Genomic DNA, 18,226 nt, shown 5'->3' with positions numbered 1-18,226 from the left:
TTGCACACAGGTCAGAATCCGCAGCCATTAGAGCCGGGCCAAAGCTGGTACATGGGGCTCTACAGCGCCCCCTAGAATGGAATATGAAATCTTGGATACATACTAGCACATATTTGTATGAAACTCAGTACACATATAGATCCAGTTTGCTTCAAACTTCATCTGTATAATGTCAAAACACAGCAGATGTAAACCTGTGAAAGGATTCTTGTTATCTTAAAAACTGTTGCTATGACAACTCTCGCTTGAGTGTTTTTGAGGCTCTTAGCATGTTTCAAATTGCATGAATCTTGACACAGATCAGAGATGTCTGCTAGTAGACATGGGCAAAACCTTAGAAACGGGCATGGAGGAGGGGTTCTTTAGTGCAACAGAGGCTTGGGCCCGTCATCGCTGCTTGCAGCTATATTTTTGCATTGAGTTTTTATAATGAGCAGATTTTTGTAAACCAAGCATGCAAGAAAGTTCTTCTCTGCTCTAGATATCAAAACATGAACAGACATGCGCAATTTAAAATGTGATAGGATGCTGTTTATGAGCAAAGCAAATCTAAATGTTATGACATAATTTAAAGCATTTACAGACCTTACATGTTGTCAGCTTATTAAGCATAATTTGTATAAAATCATGCATGTAAATTCACTCATTACACTGAGCATTGCAAACCCAGACAGCAACATAGTCTGGCCCACATCTGGTACATGTGGATTACAAGCGGACCAGATGTGGGCCGGATCTGGGCTATATTCTGTTGCTGTCTGGGAAGGCAAATCAAAATGTATTTGTTTGCATTCATAACTGATTAATGATGATTAGAAGTTGATTCATCATGCAAACAATTTTGTACGTGTGTATCTCTAAAATCATTTTGACAGGCTCTTTCAGAAAGTTTAATAGAGTTTGCAAATTAGCAGCAGAGCTTCATTATTGCTTTGAGAACGTAATTACTAATAGATATGGTAATGGAGACGGCACAGTCAACTTTTAATGTTTGAATGTCACTAACTGTTATTGCATAATCAGAAATGATTCATCATGATCTTTTGACGTTATGAGTGTAAACATTTATAAACAGCATCACAGTCCATCTGCAGTGCTGGCAAACATCTGCAGGAGTTTAATAACAGTAATCAAGCGTGTGTTTGACATGAACGCTGTATTGACTGTATGAACATCAATGGACAGAGAAGAGGTCTAATTATGTGTATGTTTGTGACTGCAGAAAGTGTAAAGTATGAAATATTGACATATTTATCTCATTGCAATGCATTATCCACAGCAAATTATTTTCACTCCATCAGCAATATTAGTACTGTTGAAATGACCTGTTAAATGAAGCACATTGCCTTGTTCGGTGCTCATCATGGTAAAGTGAATGACTCTTAGTCTTGCTTTGGTAACTTGTTTTCATTTGCTCTCTCTCTCTCTCTCTCTCTCTCTCTGTCTAGGTCTCTATTTCTCCCTGACTCTCTCGCTCTCACCTCAATCTCTATACTCCATTTCGTGGTGATTTACCGCGGTCCGCAGTGGCCCTGAATTGCTCGGAGAAGATTTGGTCCTTGATAAGCATTGAGAGTCCATGAGAGCAGCTGCACCGGAGAGGCAGAAACACCACGTGCTGTATAATCATTATTTTAATGTCTCTCGCTGCCATTAATCACAGTTAGAGAGTAAAACACTGAGACAGAGAAAAAACAAGAAAGACAGAAGGTAAGTGGATGTTTATGTTAGGAGGGTTTGTGTAATGTGGGTTTTTTATTATCTTTATTCATGACGGTGCCTTTTTAAACAATTCCAGCCTCAGTGTTTCAACATAACGTTTTCATTTAAATTTCATTTAAAGAAAAAAATCTAAAATCTATGGATATATCATAGATATAAATGTGTAAATATATACACTCTAAAAAATGCTGGGTTAAAAACAACCCAAGCTGGGTAAAATATGGACAAACCCAGCAGGTTGGGTTAAAAGGCACCTATTATGCCATCTTTCGCATGATGTAATATAAGTCTCTGGTCTGGTCAAGTTTCAGCTTAAAATACCCCACAAATTTTCCCCTATTTGGGGGTGAGCAAAAACATGCCTTTTACTATATTACTATATTGCTGGCTAAAAAAATAAATCCAAAATTGGTTGAAAAACATGGCTGGGTGAAAACAACCCAATCCCTGGTTTTGTTATTTAACCCATATTGTTATTTAACCCATATTTAACCCACCAGTTTTTAGAGTGTATGTGTGTGTATATATATATATATATATATATATATATATATATATATATATATATATATATATATATATATATATATATATATATATATCAAACCAAATATTATGCAGACACTGGATATAATTTTTCATATATTTTTACTAGTGGGTGCAGGACACTGTAGTTTATTTATGTAAATGAGGATAGCAAAATAAAGTAAACTGTGACATATTATACCCAAAAATTCTTCAAACAGTGGACTACCAACAACAAAAAATAAATAAATAAATAAAAAAAAAATATATATATATATAATTAAACAATAATATATTATGTGTTAATGTCATTTATTTATATATATTTATTATTGAAAAATATATATTAATATATTATATAACATAAAATATATATAGAATATTTTATATATATAATTTAATATTTTATATGTATATATATTATTGATTTTTTATATTAAAATTTAATATTTATTAAGTTATGTGTATGTATATATATATATATATAATGTTATGTACTTTTTATGTAGATATTTACACTATAGACTATACTTTTACAGTATGTCAGTGATATTATCTTTAATATTAATTACCTTAAAGTCTTTTAAATTATGTATATTTTAAATTTTATTATTGAAAAAAAAAGTATATATATATATATATATATATATATATATATATATATATATATATATATATATATATATTATTGATTTTTTTATATTAAAATGTAATATTTGTTAAGTTATGTGTATGTATATATATAATGTTATATACTTTTTATTATATTTTAGTTAAAATTAGATATTTACACTATAGACTATACGTTTACTGTATGTCAGTGATATTAAAATTAATATTAATTACCTTAAAGTCTTTTAAATTTATATTTTAAATTTTATATATATATATATATATATATATATATATATATATATATATATATAGTATATTATATATATATAGTACACAATTTAAAAGACTTAAAGATGCATTTAGAAAACTCAATATATAAAATTCATTCTTTCACTCTCAAGATTGCAGTATGCAAGACAAATCAGCAGACAGCTTCTTTCTCTTGCGATGCTTGTAATAACACTGTAATCCATTGCATCTTTAAATTACCCCCATTATGGAAGCATTAAACAAGAGCGCTGTATCTTGATGAATTTCTCAGCCACTCTGGGAGTCACTGAATCCATGTGAAGCTGTTAATTATTCAAACAGGTTAACCCAGCTGAGCACTTTAATCAAAGCACTACAGATTAATCTGTGCGACTAACACATATTTTATCAGCTACTTTTATATTTTATCATCCAAGAACAGCCTATGTGATTATTAGCTCTCGCCGTGGAACGTCAAACTGTCTGCCATTTCTGTTTTCACACTAAATTAGCCTCATTAATGATAATTACTGGTACTTTTTTCCCATTTATGCCTTTCTTCAGAATGTAAGTGTGAACTTACTTACTTTATTCGCCTGAAAACAGCACATGTGGCTAATGAGGTGATGTCATCCATCAGGTCGGTCAGGATATTGTATAGTTTCACTTTTACTGTGATTAGTGATGTTTACTAAGACAAAAACAAAAATCTTAAAACATCTCATGTAAACATTATGCATCAGCTTTAAATAATAATAAAAACAAATTCCCCAAAAGCATTTCAGAAGAGGGTTTTCATAGTTCTTAAAGTGCCCCTATAGGTTTACATGCATCAAATGTTTTGTCTGACCCAGTAGCTGGGTAACACAAAAACTGCCCAAACATTGGGTTGTTACATCTGACCCAGGAGCAGTGTAACACAAAATCTAACCAAACACTGTGTTGTTACGTCTGACCCAGGGCCAGTGTAACACAAAATCTAACCAAACGCTGGGTTGTTATGTCTGATCCAGGAGCTGAGTAACACAAAAACTGCCCAAACACTGGGTTGTTATGTCTGACCCAGGAGCTGAGTAACACAAAAACTGCCCAAACACTGGGTTGTTACGTCTGACCCAGGAGCTGAGTAACACAAAAACTGCCCAAACACTGGGTTGTTACGTCTGACCCAGGAGCTGAGTAACACAAAAACTACCCAAACACTGGGTTGTTACGTCTGACCCAGGAGCTGAGTAACACAAAAACTACTCAAACACTGGGTTGTTACGTCTGATCCAGGAGCTGAGTAACACAAAAACTACCCAAACACTGAGTTGTTACGTCTGACCCAGGAGCAGTGTAACACAAAATCTAACCAAACGCTGGGTTGTTACGTCTGATCCAGGAGCTGAGTAACACAAAAACTGCCCAAACACTGGGTTGTTACGTCTGACCCAGGAGCTGAGTAACACAAAAACTACCCAAACACTGGGTTGTTACGTCTGACCCAGGAGCTGAGTAACACAAAAACTACCCAAACACTGGGTTGTTACGTCTGACCCAGGAGCTGAGTAACACAAAAACTGCCCAAACACTGGGTTGTTATGTCTGACCCAAGAGCAGTGTAACACAAAATCTAACCAAACGCTGGGTTGTTACGTCTGATCCAGGAGCTGAGTAACACAAAAACTGCCCAAACACTGGGTTGTTACGTCTGACCCAGGAGCTGAGTAACACAAAAACTACCCAAACACTGGGTTGTTACGTCTGACCCAGGAGCTGAGTAACACAAAAACTACTCAAACACTGGGTTGTTACGTCTGATCCAGGAGCTGAGTAACACAAAAACTACCCAAACACTGAGTTGTTACGTCTGACCCAGGAGCAGTGTAACACAAAATCTAACCAAACGCTGGGTTGTTACGTCTGATCCAGGAGCTGAGTAACACAAAAACTGCCCAAACACTGGGTTGTTACGTCTGACCCAGGAGCTGAGTAACACAAAAACTACCCAAACACTGGGTTGTTACGCCTGACCCAGGATCTGGTAACACAAAAACTACCCAAACGCTGGGTTGTTACGTCTGACCCAGGAGCTGGGTAACACAAATTCTAACCAAATGCTGGGTTGTTACGTCTGATCCAGGAGCTGAGTAACACAAATCTACTCAAACGCTGGGTTGTTATGCCTGACCCAGGATCTGGTAACACAAAAACTACCCAAACGCTGGGTTGTTACGCCTGACCCAGGATCTGGTAACACAAAATCTAACCAAACGCTGGGTTGTTACGTCTGATCCAGGAGCTGAGTAACACAAAAACTGCCCAAACACTGGGTTGTTACGTCTGACCCAGGAGCTGAGTAACACAAAAACTACCCAAACACTGGGTTGTTACGTCTGACCCAGGAGCTGAGTAACACAAAAACTACTCAAACACTGGGTTGTTACGTCTGATCCAGGAGCTGAGTAACACAAAAACTACCCAAACACTGAGTTGTTACGTCTGACCCAGGAGCAGTGTAACACAAAATCTAACCAAACGCTGGGTTGTTACGTCTGATCCAGGAGCTGAGTAACACAAAAACTGCCCAAACACTGGGTTGTTACGTCTGACCCAGGAGCTGAGTAACACAAAAACTACCCAAACACTGGGTTGTTACGCCTGACCCAGGATCTGGTAACACAAAAACTACCCAAACGCTGGGTTGTTACGTCTGACCCAGGAGCTGGGTAACACAAATTCTAACCAAATGCTGGGTTGTTACGTCTGATCCAGGAGCTGAGTAACACAAATCTACTCAAACGCTGAGTTGTTATGCCTGACCCAGGATCTGGTAACACAAAAACTACCCAAACGCTGGGTTGTTACGCCTGACCCAGGATCTGGTAACACAAAAACTACCCAAACACTGGGTTGTTACGCCTGACCCAGGATCTGGTAACACAAAAACTACCCAAACGCTGGGTTGTTACGTCTGATCCAGGAGCTGAGTAACACAAAAACTACCCAAACGCTGGGTTGTTATGTCTGACCCAGGAGCTGAGTAACACAAAAACTACTCAAACACTGGGTTGTTACGTCTGATCCAGGAGCTGAGTAACACAAAAACTACCCAAACACTGAGTTGTTATGTCTGACCCAGGAGCAGTGTAACACAAAATCTAACCAAACGCTGGGTTGTTACGTCTGATCCAGGAGCTGAGTAACACAAAAACTGCCCAAACACTGGGTTGTTACGTCTGACCCAGGAGCTGAGTAACACAAAAACTACCCAAACACTGGGTTGTTACGTCTGACCCAGGAGCTGAGTAACACAAAAACAACTCAAACACTGGGTTGTTACGTCTGATCCAGGAGCTGAGTAACATAAAAACTACCCAAACACTGAGTTGTTACGTCTGACCCAGGAGCAGTGTAACACAAAATCTAACCAAACGCTGGGTTGTTACGTCTGATCCAGGAGCTGAGTAACACAAAAACTGCCCAAACACTGGGTTGTTACGTCTGACCCAGGAGCTGAGTAACACAAAAACTACCCAAACACTGGGTTGTTACGTCTGACCCAGGAGCTGAGTAACACAAAAACTACCCAAACACTGGGTTGTTACGCCTGACCCAGGATCTGGTAACACAAAAACTACCCAAACGCTGGGTTGTTACGTCTGACCCAGGAGCTGGGTAACACAAATTCTAACCAAATGCTGGGTTGTTACGTCTGATCCAGGAGCTGAGTAACACAAATCTACTCAAACGCTGGGTTGTTATGCCTGACCCAGGATCTGGTAACACAAAAACTACCCAAACGCTGGGTTGTTACGCCTGACCCAGGATCTGGTAACACAAAAACTACCCAAACACTGGGTTGTTACGCCTGACCCAGGATCTGGTAACACAAAAACTACCCAAACGCTGGGTTGTTACGTCTGATCCAGGAGCTGAGTAACACAAAAACTACCCAAACGCTGGGTTGTTATGTCTGACCCAGGAGCTGAGTAACACAAAAACTACTCAAACACTGGGTTGTTACGCCTGACCCAGGATCTGGTAACACAAAAACTACCCAAACGCTGGGTTGTTACGCTTGACCCAGGATCTGGTAACACAAAAACTACCCAAACGCTGGGTTGTTACGTCTGATCCAGGAGCTGAGTAACACAAAAACTACCCAAACGCTGGGTTGTTACGTCTGATCCAGGAGCTGAGTAACACAAAAACTACCCAAACACTGGGTTGTTACGTCTGACCCAGGATCTGGTAACACAAAAACTACCCTAACACTGGGTTATTATGTCTGACCCAGAAGCTGGGTAACACAAAATCTAACCAAACACTGTGTTGTTACGTCCGACCCAGGATCTGGGTAACACAAAAACTACCCAAACACTGGGTTGTTACGTCTGACCCAGGAGCTGAGTAACACAAAAACTACTCAAACGCTGGGTTGTTACGCCTGACCCAGGATCTGGTAACACAAAAACTACCCAAACGCTGGGTTGTTACATCTGACCCAGGATCTGGTAACACAAAAACTACCCAAACGCTGGGTTGTTACGTCTGACCCAGGATCTGGTAACACAAAAACTACCCTAACACTGGGTTGTTACGTCTGACCCAGGATCTGGGTAACACAAAAACTACCCAAACGCTGGGTTGTTACGTCTGATCCAGGAGCTGAGTAACACAAAAACTACCCAAACGCTGGGTTGTTACGTCTGATCCAGGAGCTGAGTAACACAAAAACTACCCAAACGCTGGGTTGTTACGCCTGACCCAGGAGCTGAGTAACACAAAAACTACTCAAACACTGGGTTGTTATGTCTGACCCAGGAGCTGAGTAACACAAAAACTACCCAAACGCTGGGTTGTTACGTCTGACCCAGGAGCTGAGTAACACAAAAACTACTCAAACACTGGGTTGTTATGTCTGACCCAGGATCTGGTAACACAAAAACTACTCAAACACTGGGTTGTTATGTCTGACCCAGGATCTGGTAACACAAAAACTACCCAAACGCTGGGTTGTTACGTCTGATCCAGGAGCTGAGTAACACAAAAACTACCCAAACGCTGGGTTGTTACGTCTGACCCAGGAGCTGAGTAACACAAAAACTACTCAAACACTGGGTTGTTATGTCTGACCCAGGATCTGGTAACACAAAAACTACCCAAACACTGGGTTGTTACGTCTGACCCAGGATCTGGTAACACAAAAACTACCCTAACACTGGGTTATTATGTCTGACCCAGAAGCTGGGTAACACAAAATCTAACCAAACACTGTGTTGTTACGTCCGACCCAGGATCTGGGTAACACAAAAACTACCCAAACACTGGGTTGTTACGTCTGACCCAGGAGCTGAGTAACACAAAAACTACTCAAACACTGGGTTGTTACGCCTGAACCAGGATCTGGTAACACAAAAACTACCCAAACGCTGGGTTGTTACATCTGACCCAGGATCTGGTAACACAAAAACTACCCAAACGCTGGGTTGTTACGTCTGACCCAGGATCTGGTAACACAATAACTACCCTAACACTGGGTTGTTACGTCTGACCCAGGAGCTGGGTAACACAAAATCTAACCAAACACTGGGTTGTTACATCTGACCCAGGAGCTGGGTAACACTAAAACTACTCAAACGCTGGGTTGTTACGTCTGACCTAGGATCTGGGTAACACAAAATTTACCCAAACGCCGGGTTGTTACGTTTGACCCAGGATCTGGGTAACACAAACAAAAAATGGCCCATAAAGTTCAACCCAGGACTTGAGATTTTCTAGAGTGTATATTTCCATCACAGCTGGTTAGAGGTAGTTTCCCGCAGACGGTTTGCTGGTGTGTGAACGATGATTTCCTAAACAGTTCAACAGTCCACCAAGCTGATACAGATCTGCAGCAACAATTGATCTGTGAGGAGTCTGTGTGTGTTTACTTCTGCATGGAATATCTTTCCCAGCATGCATTGATTCATTAGGTAACACATGACACCCATTGATTTCGCTTCCAAGCAGTGAACTTGAAATGTTCCTTCTGCCGTTAGATATAGTAAATATAGTGAAGTGAGCTTGCGATTGCCTTGTCAACGAGATTAAACTTCACAACAAACCTGCAAACACACACACACACACACACACACACACACACACACACACACACACACACACACACACACACACACACACACACACACACACATACACACACAGGAGGATTGGAAAACTTCTGCAAAAGGAGGTAACTTGTGTCCTTGAAAACAGATTGGAGTGGCTCACAAAAGTTGATAGAATCAGTGCGATTAATTTTTTTATCGTGATGAAGGATGGAAGCCCATCGAGTGTCGCGGCCACCGTCAACGGCTCCTTAATCCGACACGGAGCAGCTGAAATAGCCGCGAGGCCTTTAGCCACTGAGTTATAGTACAGTCAAACTTCAAATTGTTGTGTATTTTTCAGCCACCACAGAGACAAGGTTTTCTCCGCTTCCCAAATGAATCTTGTGCCTGAACGATCGCTCTTACCGCACACAGGAGATTCGTCAGAGCTTCAGCGCTCACTGATTCAGCTCTCCAGAGGTTTTGGTTTTACAGTACCAGACGTTTTCCTTCTGAGAGGGTTTTGATTACAGTTTGAGCTGCGTGTTCCCGCGGGAATATCACTCAGGTGAAGAACTCCCTGCTTTTTTTTTCCTGTGTGAAAACTAGGAGAGTACATGTAGCCTGTTGTGTCTGATTTGAAATGGAGAATGCTGAATTAAATCACTTCATATCTTGATTGTTTTTTCTAGATAATTTGCAAAATTATCTGAGATCCCTAGAGGAGACACATTTCTCTGGAAAAGCAGGAAACATCTCCGTTTGATTTCTTGTAGAACCAACTGAGATATTAAAAAGGTCAACTTTGTAATTTTTTGGTGTCTTTTGGGAAAACATGCAATCAAAAATCGTAAATCTCATTGTGAGCTCACTTACTAAATATCAACAATTGGCTCATTTGCATCTGTTTTTATGTCTCCTTAAGAATATTTTTGTTTCTGAGCTGTGAAAGAGCAACTTCTGAGCAGTAAAATGGTGCGTCTGTGTTTCCCACAGTGACAGAAGCAGAAAATCCCTCATTACAACCTGCCAGTTCAGCAGTCAGATGTTCAGCGTTTAAGGTGGGATTCAATCGTTTGAACTGATTTCAGCATCAGCTGTCGAGGGATGAAGCTGCCGTCAGTCTACAGCAGATGAGGTTTGATCGCAGGGGTTTTCCTTCTGCAAATATAACAGATGTGATGAGACTCTCTTCTATAGGTGTGTGTGTGTGTGTATGTGTGTGTCAGGGCCGTAACCACCAATAATTAGAAATGCCAATGCCATTTAAAAAAAAAAAAAAACATTATTTGCAAATAGTTTAAATTGATTGATTAATAACCACAACAGACCTGGAACTTTTACCACTCTTGTTTCTTTTTCATTATTCCCTTAAATCCCTTTTAATCAATGTTCAAGACATGGTTATGGCCTTGGTGTGTGTGTGTGTGTGTGATTCAGGTAAAACCTCTATTATGAGAACAAAATGTCCCCACAAAGATGGCAATATCTGAAATCCTTGTTCTTGTGGGGACATTTTTTGGTCCCCATGAGAAAAATATCTTTGACAAGGGCCAAACTGTGATGGCTAGACGACTGGGTCAGAGCATCTCCAAAATTGCAGCTCTTGTGAGGTGTTCCCGGTCTGCAGTGGTCAGTTTCTATCAAAAGTGCTCCAAGGAAGGAACAGTGGTGAACCGGCGACAGGGTCAAGGCTCTTCGAAGGCTGGTCCGTGTGGGCCGATCCAACAGATGAGCTACTGTAGCTCAAATGGCTCAAGAAGTTAATGCTGGTTCTGATAGAAAGGTGTCAGAATACACAGTGCATCACAGTTTGTTGCGTATGGAGCTGCATAGCTGCAGACCAGTCAGGGTGACCATGCTGACCCCTGTCCACCGCCGAAAGAGCCAACAGTGGACACGTGAGCATCAGAACTGGACCACAGAGCAATGGAAGAAGGTGGCCTGGTCTGATGAATCATGTGGATGGCCGGGTGCGTGTGCATCGCTTACCTGGGGAACACATGGCACCAGGATGCACTATGGGAAGAAGGCAAGCCGGCGGAGGCAGTGTGATGCTTTGGGCAATGTTCTGCTGAGAAACCTTGGGTCCTGCCATCCATGTGGATGTTACTTTGACACGTACCACCTACCTAAGTATTGTTGCAGACCATGTACACCCTTTCATGGAAATGGTATTCCCTGGTGGCTGTGGCCTCTTTCAGCAGGATAATGCTCCTGCCACAAAGCAAAAATGCTTCAGGAATGGTTTGAGGAGCACAACAATGAGTTTGAGGTGTTGACTTGGCCTCCAAATTCCCCAGATCTAAATCCAATCGAGCATCTGTGGGATGTGCTGAACAAACAAGTCCGATCCATGGAGGATCCACCTCACAACTTACAGGACTCAAAGGATCTGCTGCTAACATCTTGGTGCAGATACCACAGCACACCTTCAGGGGTCTAGAGGAGTCCATGCCTCGACGGGTCAGGGCTGTTTTGGCAGCAAAAGGGGACCAACACAATATTAGGAAGGTGCTCATAATGTTACGCCTGATCGGTGTATGACAGTGAACAACACAGTATATGCATGATGATTAATATTATTACACGGCTCTCTGGAATACTACTTTGTGTTTCTCCTCTGCAGATCTTTGAAGTGACCCATTTAGGGTCCTCCTCGACATTCAGTGCTGGATTTCAGCGGCTGTTTACTTGTGTAACCGTGAATCAGCATCAAACCGTGTATCAGAATCTGAGAACAGAATAAGTTTCTGTATGTCGACAAGAAAGAACATGCACTGTAATGATGGTGAGCAGATGTAAAATGCTTTGCTTGCGTCTCTCGGGGCCATCGTCAGGACATGTTCATCCCTGATAAACAAATTTAATTGCCCTCTCACTGTCTTACAGTTAATAGCCTGTGTTTTTTTTTTGCAGATTTTCTTTCTTTACCTCCAGGCCGACAGCAGTGGTTGTGTTTTATTTATTCAGGTTCTCAGTTATTTTTTGGTTATAATGTTCGTGGCTCGAGTCATAGGGCACCGGGATGAATAAATGATTCATGAATGAATGTAAACCTAACCAGAGACCTAAGAAGCAAAACCAGATGGCAGACAATAACAGAATATATTATTAAAATATATCCCCAAACTCAAAAACTTTACAAATGCTAAACTCACTAGCAAATCAATTTAAATTCACTTGAAAGGAAAACTATTGCAAAATAAAGTGTCCTAAAATTAAAAATCAGATCTTGAATGAGATTAAACCAACAATCCCCTCAGAAGAGATCTCAAGATTGCAAAGTTCATATTTGTACGCTTTGAGTTTTTCTAAATATGCAGAAGAAAGTTTAGATATTTTTAATGGCTGAAGTCTGGACAAATCCATTAATATTTCATACAGTCTTGACACGCACGGCTTCTTATGCAAATGTATCAAGTGTTTGCACAATAAAGATGTAGGCAGCAGAAATAAGGAAAACAAAACAATTTTTCATTCCAGAGTTGAAAGTACAGCGGCACACGCAACCGTGCGAGGCGCAGGCTTCAGCGCTTTCAAATGACTTATTCTGACAACATCCAATTACAAATGATAGCAGCATATACTTCAGATGATTTAACCGCTGCATTTACACCTCAAAGCCCCCCAAAAAAGTTCAGTGGAGAAAAATCTGCAAATGAAAAACAAATAAAAAGAGCCACACTTCCCTCTCGCAGCTGGAGAGCTGTGTTTGTTTTGTCTGATATTTTACAGAAACTCTTGAGAATATATTCACATTAATGCACGGCTGTATTGCGTTTCAGAAAATGTTGCATAATGCTCTTTGAAATATGGTAATTCCCCATTTACCTGTGAGTTAAAAACACTCTCGTCTGAGGGCTGTGGGATTTGACCTGTGCAAGACGAGCCATCGAAATCACCGTCTGTGTTTTAGCAATCGCCTCTGATGGCGCTTTTATCTCGATGGCAATTAAAGCATCACCGCTTTTGTTTCTCAGAGACTATACCGTCTCGTCCAGAGCTTTTCAATTGTCTGTGGCCTCCAGAATTCATTGTTTAGTGACCTATAATGATGTTATAAACTGGTGCATTCAAAGTTTTCCGCCCTGTACAAGAAGTAAGAAAAGTGGCCAAACTCACAAATAGTCTTCATAAAAGAAGTGCAGTGTTGTTTCAATTACTTTAGCTTTAATAAACAGAGATGCTGTTCTTGTATATGATAAATAAGCTCACCATCAGCAACAACACGAACGGTAGGATAGTCATGCTGAATCATCATAACAACATTTAACATTTAATAAAAATGTTTTGCACCTCTCCCTTGGCTAGAAAAGCATCGGCTCCTCTACATTTCATTGGAAATGCCCGGAAAGTGTTTAATAGGCAATATTCATTGTAAAGCTGCTTTGGAACAGTATGTTCTGTGAAATGCGCTATACAAATAAAACTAAACCGAACTGTTTTTGTGTCAGTGTAACAGGTGCCAGGAACCCGACGGTCCTGTGATGGAGGAGAGGAGCAGAACATAAAGATGACCATCACACAGCAGGACGCTGAAATGACACTGTTATCAGCGGGGCTTTTTCAACAATTTGCCCACCACCATCCAACTGGGTCAAAGCACCTCAGCGAAGGCTCACACCGATTATTTCTTAGAGGCGAGAGAACCCATGAGAGGGATGTGAAATCTTATGGGAATGATTGCATCTCTCGGTTCATAAGCAATTGTATATTGCAAGACAAACAATAAAGCTTAATATCCATGTGAAGTTTGATTCTGGCTGAATGCATCTGATGCAAACCGTACAGGAAAACAGCAACAGAAAATCACCAGCTCCAATCTGATTGGCTGTCTCTATGAAACGGAGTACATGGTTAGTAGGATCAAATCTTTAAAAGATATTAATAGCACTCTAAAAAATGCTGGGTTAAAAATAAACCAAGTTGAGTTGAAAATGGACAAACCCAGCAGTTGGGTTAAATGTAAATGTTAAATATTGTTTAAAAATTACTGTATTTCTTGCTTAAAATGAACCCAAAATATGTTGGAAATTAACATTAATATGTTTAATAAATAATAATTATATAATAAACCTTTATTAAATTGCTTATTAATAAATGTTCACCCTTTGATTATTATCGTTGTCTCTAGTAATTATGTGTCTGATTTTTAATTTCCAACCTATTTTGGGTTCATTTTAAGCCAGCCAATTAAACAATAGTTGATTTAAATAAAACTACCCAGCAGGTTGAGCAAACATTTAACCCAACCTCTGGGTCAAAACAACCCAAAAACTATTTAACCCAACTTCAGTTGTTTTTTAGAGTTAATCTCATTCTCATCTTAACTTTCTGACAAAAAAATATTTGTTATTTCATCAATACTGTTGGCAAAAATATGACAAGTAAAAAATTATTCTGCAAGATATTAAACGAAGGAAATAATACAACCACAGTATGGGTTAAACACTGTTTAAGGGTTGATTTTAGCCCAAGGGCTGGGTAAATATAGGACAGAACACATATTGGATTAAATTTACCCAGCAAATTGGGTTGTTTTATTTTACCCAGCATAATGGGTTGATTTTATTAATTCATTTTTACCAGCTTTTTTTTATTTCATACATGAAATAGTGCTTACAGATTAACTTAAATCCTCTGAACTTTTGCAAAATACTCCACATGCTGTAAAATACGCGTCAGGCATTTCCATCACTCAAAAAGACGGATGCAACACTTGTTTAGGTGACTCACATTGCATCCCTGTATGTTGCTTTGCATAAAATTAAATGATTTACAGCACAGTCCCTGGGAAAAATCGCATCCCGTGAGGTAAAATCCCTGTTTTTTGCTGTGGTTCCCCTGGTAAAATTAGCATTCCAGGGGCTAAATATCATGTTATTAGGGTCACTTCGACCCACCGACATGAAAAACAACCCATGCAACACTGTTTAAGTAGCCCAATTCTGCGGGAAAACCACAGACCTGGCAAAACTGGCTGGGTAACACAAAAACTACCCTGAAACCCACCCCACAAAAAAAATGACCCAACAGACTCAACCCAGCATTTGGGTTAACAAAATAACCCAGGTTTTTGTAGACTGAAAAGATAAAAAGTAAAATGAACTGCTTTACTAGCGAGTTCAAACACATCTGATACCTACAGTCTGAAGATTATTCAGCAAATATCCAAACATAAACATTTGGAAAACGTTGTTGCTTTAAAAATGTGGTCTGTTTTGCACGTTATTGTCAACTCATATTTTATTTTCATGGACTAAAATGTTGTTTTCATCTACTAAAATGATATGCCATTTTACTCACAGCGAAGTAGATTACACAACTGAAAATGAGAGGAAGAAATATTGACTAAATTTAAGGGAGATTTTCATCAAAAGCAAGTCCAGTTTACGAAATTTCATGTGCTATTGTCTATAGTAGTGTAGTGATGTATGAAGCCCTTCTTTTGCCCTCAAGAAGAGAAACTCCCAATTGCACGGATTCCAATTTGAAATGACCGGACTTCGACCGTGAAAATTCTCCAAACAAGGCCGCACCTTAAAACAAGCAAACAAAAGCTGATGTAAGAACGAACAATGATTATTCAGAGATTTGTTTGAGGTGTTTAATAGCAAGTAAACTCAATATCTGTGAACTTAAGATGCATTAAAGAACCTTTATTTTTTAGAGCAAACCTGAGGAAAAATGTGTTGGTTGTTCTAATTTATTTCCTCAAACCTTTACAACCCAAACAAAGTGGTGCAATTTCTCACTTGGGACATAAAGCGAAGCTTTCAGGCCCGAGAGTCGGTAATTAGACGCCATACGAGCTCAACGCCTCGACGATCTCCTCCACCCTCACTAGATCACATGGTCTTCCACCAGGATAATGATGTCAAGCGATGTCACCTTTGATTCATTTGCGGTCCGGGAGTGTGATTGAGTTTTCTCTTGAAGCCAATTACTAACGGCCAGCGGCCGATGATATTGGTAACAGATCTGATGGTGCAAAGCGGCTAATTGTGCGTCTTCTTTTCTTAAGTGCTCAAATTATTGCAGAGATGTGTAATGTCACACCGTCGACATCATGACCTTCCTGTGCTGACAGCGTCAGGTTTGCCTAACGAACTGTATTTACACGTCTCTGGTGGCTCCGTTTGTGAGATGGAGAAACGCAATATTGATGCGAAGCCTTGACGTTATCAGAAGACGACAGATTAATCTCTGGGCAAACACTACGGATGGAGATGATGATGTAAAGGCTCTTTCTTGATGTAATAAGCAATAAATGTCTTGACCTGACTTGCAGTTGTTGACTTGTTCACCTGGGTGGCCAGCTATGATTTATTACACTGCACAAAAACTGAAATCTATATTAATGTGTCAAGTTGCTGTGTGACCATAAATATTCTAAACCAGGGATTTTCAAATTGGGGTCCTGGGGCCACAAGGGAGTGCTTGGGATCTGTTGAAAAGTGTAAAGAAAAACTGTGAAAAAATAAATAATAATAATATTAATATATAAATATAAATGAAGATGGCAGGACCCAAGGTTTCTCAGCAGAACATTGCTCAAAGCATCACACTGCCTCCACCGGCCTGCCTTCTTCCCATAGTGCATCCTGGTGCCATGTGTTCCCCAGGAAAGTGACTCAGTTCTTTTTTGCTGTAAGAATTACTGTTGCTTATACTTCAGATTTGAGGTATTTTGATTTGAACAAGACTTATATTGTCCCCAAAATATCAGTTTCCACCTCCTGACTGACTCCAAGCCTTGAGTTTTCTTGTGTGTGTGACAGTGAAGCATCTCACAGTGGCATCTTCATCACATGAGATCTCTTCATCAGCAGCGCTTGTGTGTCTGAATATAAATGATGGAGCCAATCTGAGCTCAACGTCAGCTCACATTACTTGAGCCAAGTTTGTTTTTGAACTAACAGCAGGAGATCAAGTGATAAAAGGGTCTTACAGTATAACCGCAATTAGTTGTGTTTGCTGAGGCAAGTGGAACTATTCCTGTTGCTTATATAGATTTGATCAAACTCCCATCACAAAGTATTGAGCTTTACTTAAACATACTTTAAAAAGAGGCCATATCAAGACCAAACAACACCTGTCAATGACCTAGCAACTGCATGGCAACGCCACCCCAGAATATGCAGGTGGGCTATTTTGACTTGGGCCAGTAAGCAACTACTTAAAAAAACACAGTAACACACTAGCAACCACTCAGCAACGCCAGAATATCATAGAAACATGCCGGTGGGCTATTTTAACTTGGACTAGTTAGAAACTACTTTAAAAAAAACATTTAGTTACACCCTAGCAACCAGTCATCAAACCTTAGCAACTGCATAGCAACACCAGAATGTCATAGAAACATGCAGGTGGGCTACTTTGACTTGGGCCAGTAAGCAACTGCTTAAAAAAACACAGTAACACCCTAGCAACCACTCAGCAACGCTAGAATATCATAGAAACATGCAGGTGGGCTATTTTGACTAGTTAGAAACTACTTAAAAAAACACTTAGTTACACCCTAGCAACCAGTCATCACACCTTAGCAACTGCATAGCAACACCAGAATGTCATAGAAACATGCAGGTGGGCTATTTTGACTTGAGCTAGTCAGAAACTACTTTAAAAAACACTTAGTTACACCCTAGCAACCAGTCATCAAACCTTAGCAACTGCATAGCAACACCAGAATGTCATAGAAACATGCAGGTGGGCTATTTTGGCTTGGGCTAGTTAGAAACTACTTTTAAAAAAACACTTAGTTACACCCTAGCAACCAGTCATCACACCTTAGCAACTGCATAGCAACACCAGAATGTCATAGAAACATGCAGGTGGGCTATTTTGACTTGGGCTAGTAAGCAGCTACATTAAAAACACTTAGTAACACCCTAGCAACCAGTCATCACACCTTAGCAACTGCATAGCAACACCAGAATACCATAGAAACATGCAGGTGGGCTATTTTGACTTGGGCTAGTAAGCAACTACTTTAAAAGCATTTAGAAACACCCTAGCAACCACATAGCAACACA

At 39.9% G+C, this 18,226-nt stretch overlaps 2 long non-coding RNA genes across 2 annotated transcripts in view; one reads left to right on the top strand and one right to left on the bottom strand.

Moving 5' to 3' along the window:
• LOC125272960 overlaps positions 1 to 4,045 on the bottom strand; it is a 10,008-nt gene extending 5,963 nt beyond the window's left edge. The window contains exons 1-3 of the long non-coding RNA XR_007185976.1: positions 3,699 to 4,045; positions 1,482 to 1,678; positions 1 to 71 (exon numbers count right to left, since the gene is read on the bottom strand). The exon at positions 1 to 71 is cut by the window's left edge and continues 75 nt beyond it. This is a non-coding gene — a long non-coding RNA (uncharacterized LOC125272960). The remainder of the gene's footprint in view (positions 72 to 1,481; positions 1,679 to 3,698) is intronic.
• Positions 1,580 to 14,126, top strand: LOC125272959. Its single transcript, XR_007185975.1, has 3 exons — positions 1,580 to 1,710; positions 10,185 to 10,326; positions 13,646 to 14,126. It is a non-coding gene; the product is annotated as an uncharacterized LOC125272959 (long non-coding RNA).
• The last annotated feature ends 4,100 nt before the right edge of the window (positions 14,127 to 18,226 follow it).

Source organism: Megalobrama amblycephala, linkage group LG7 (genome assembly GCF_018812025.1).
Source record: "Megalobrama amblycephala isolate DHTTF-2021 linkage group LG7, ASM1881202v1, whole genome shotgun sequence".
NCBI classification, from domain to species: domain Eukaryota; kingdom Metazoa; phylum Chordata; class Actinopteri; order Cypriniformes; family Xenocyprididae; genus Megalobrama; species Megalobrama amblycephala.
This window is presented reverse-complemented; position numbering and strand designations above follow the sequence as displayed.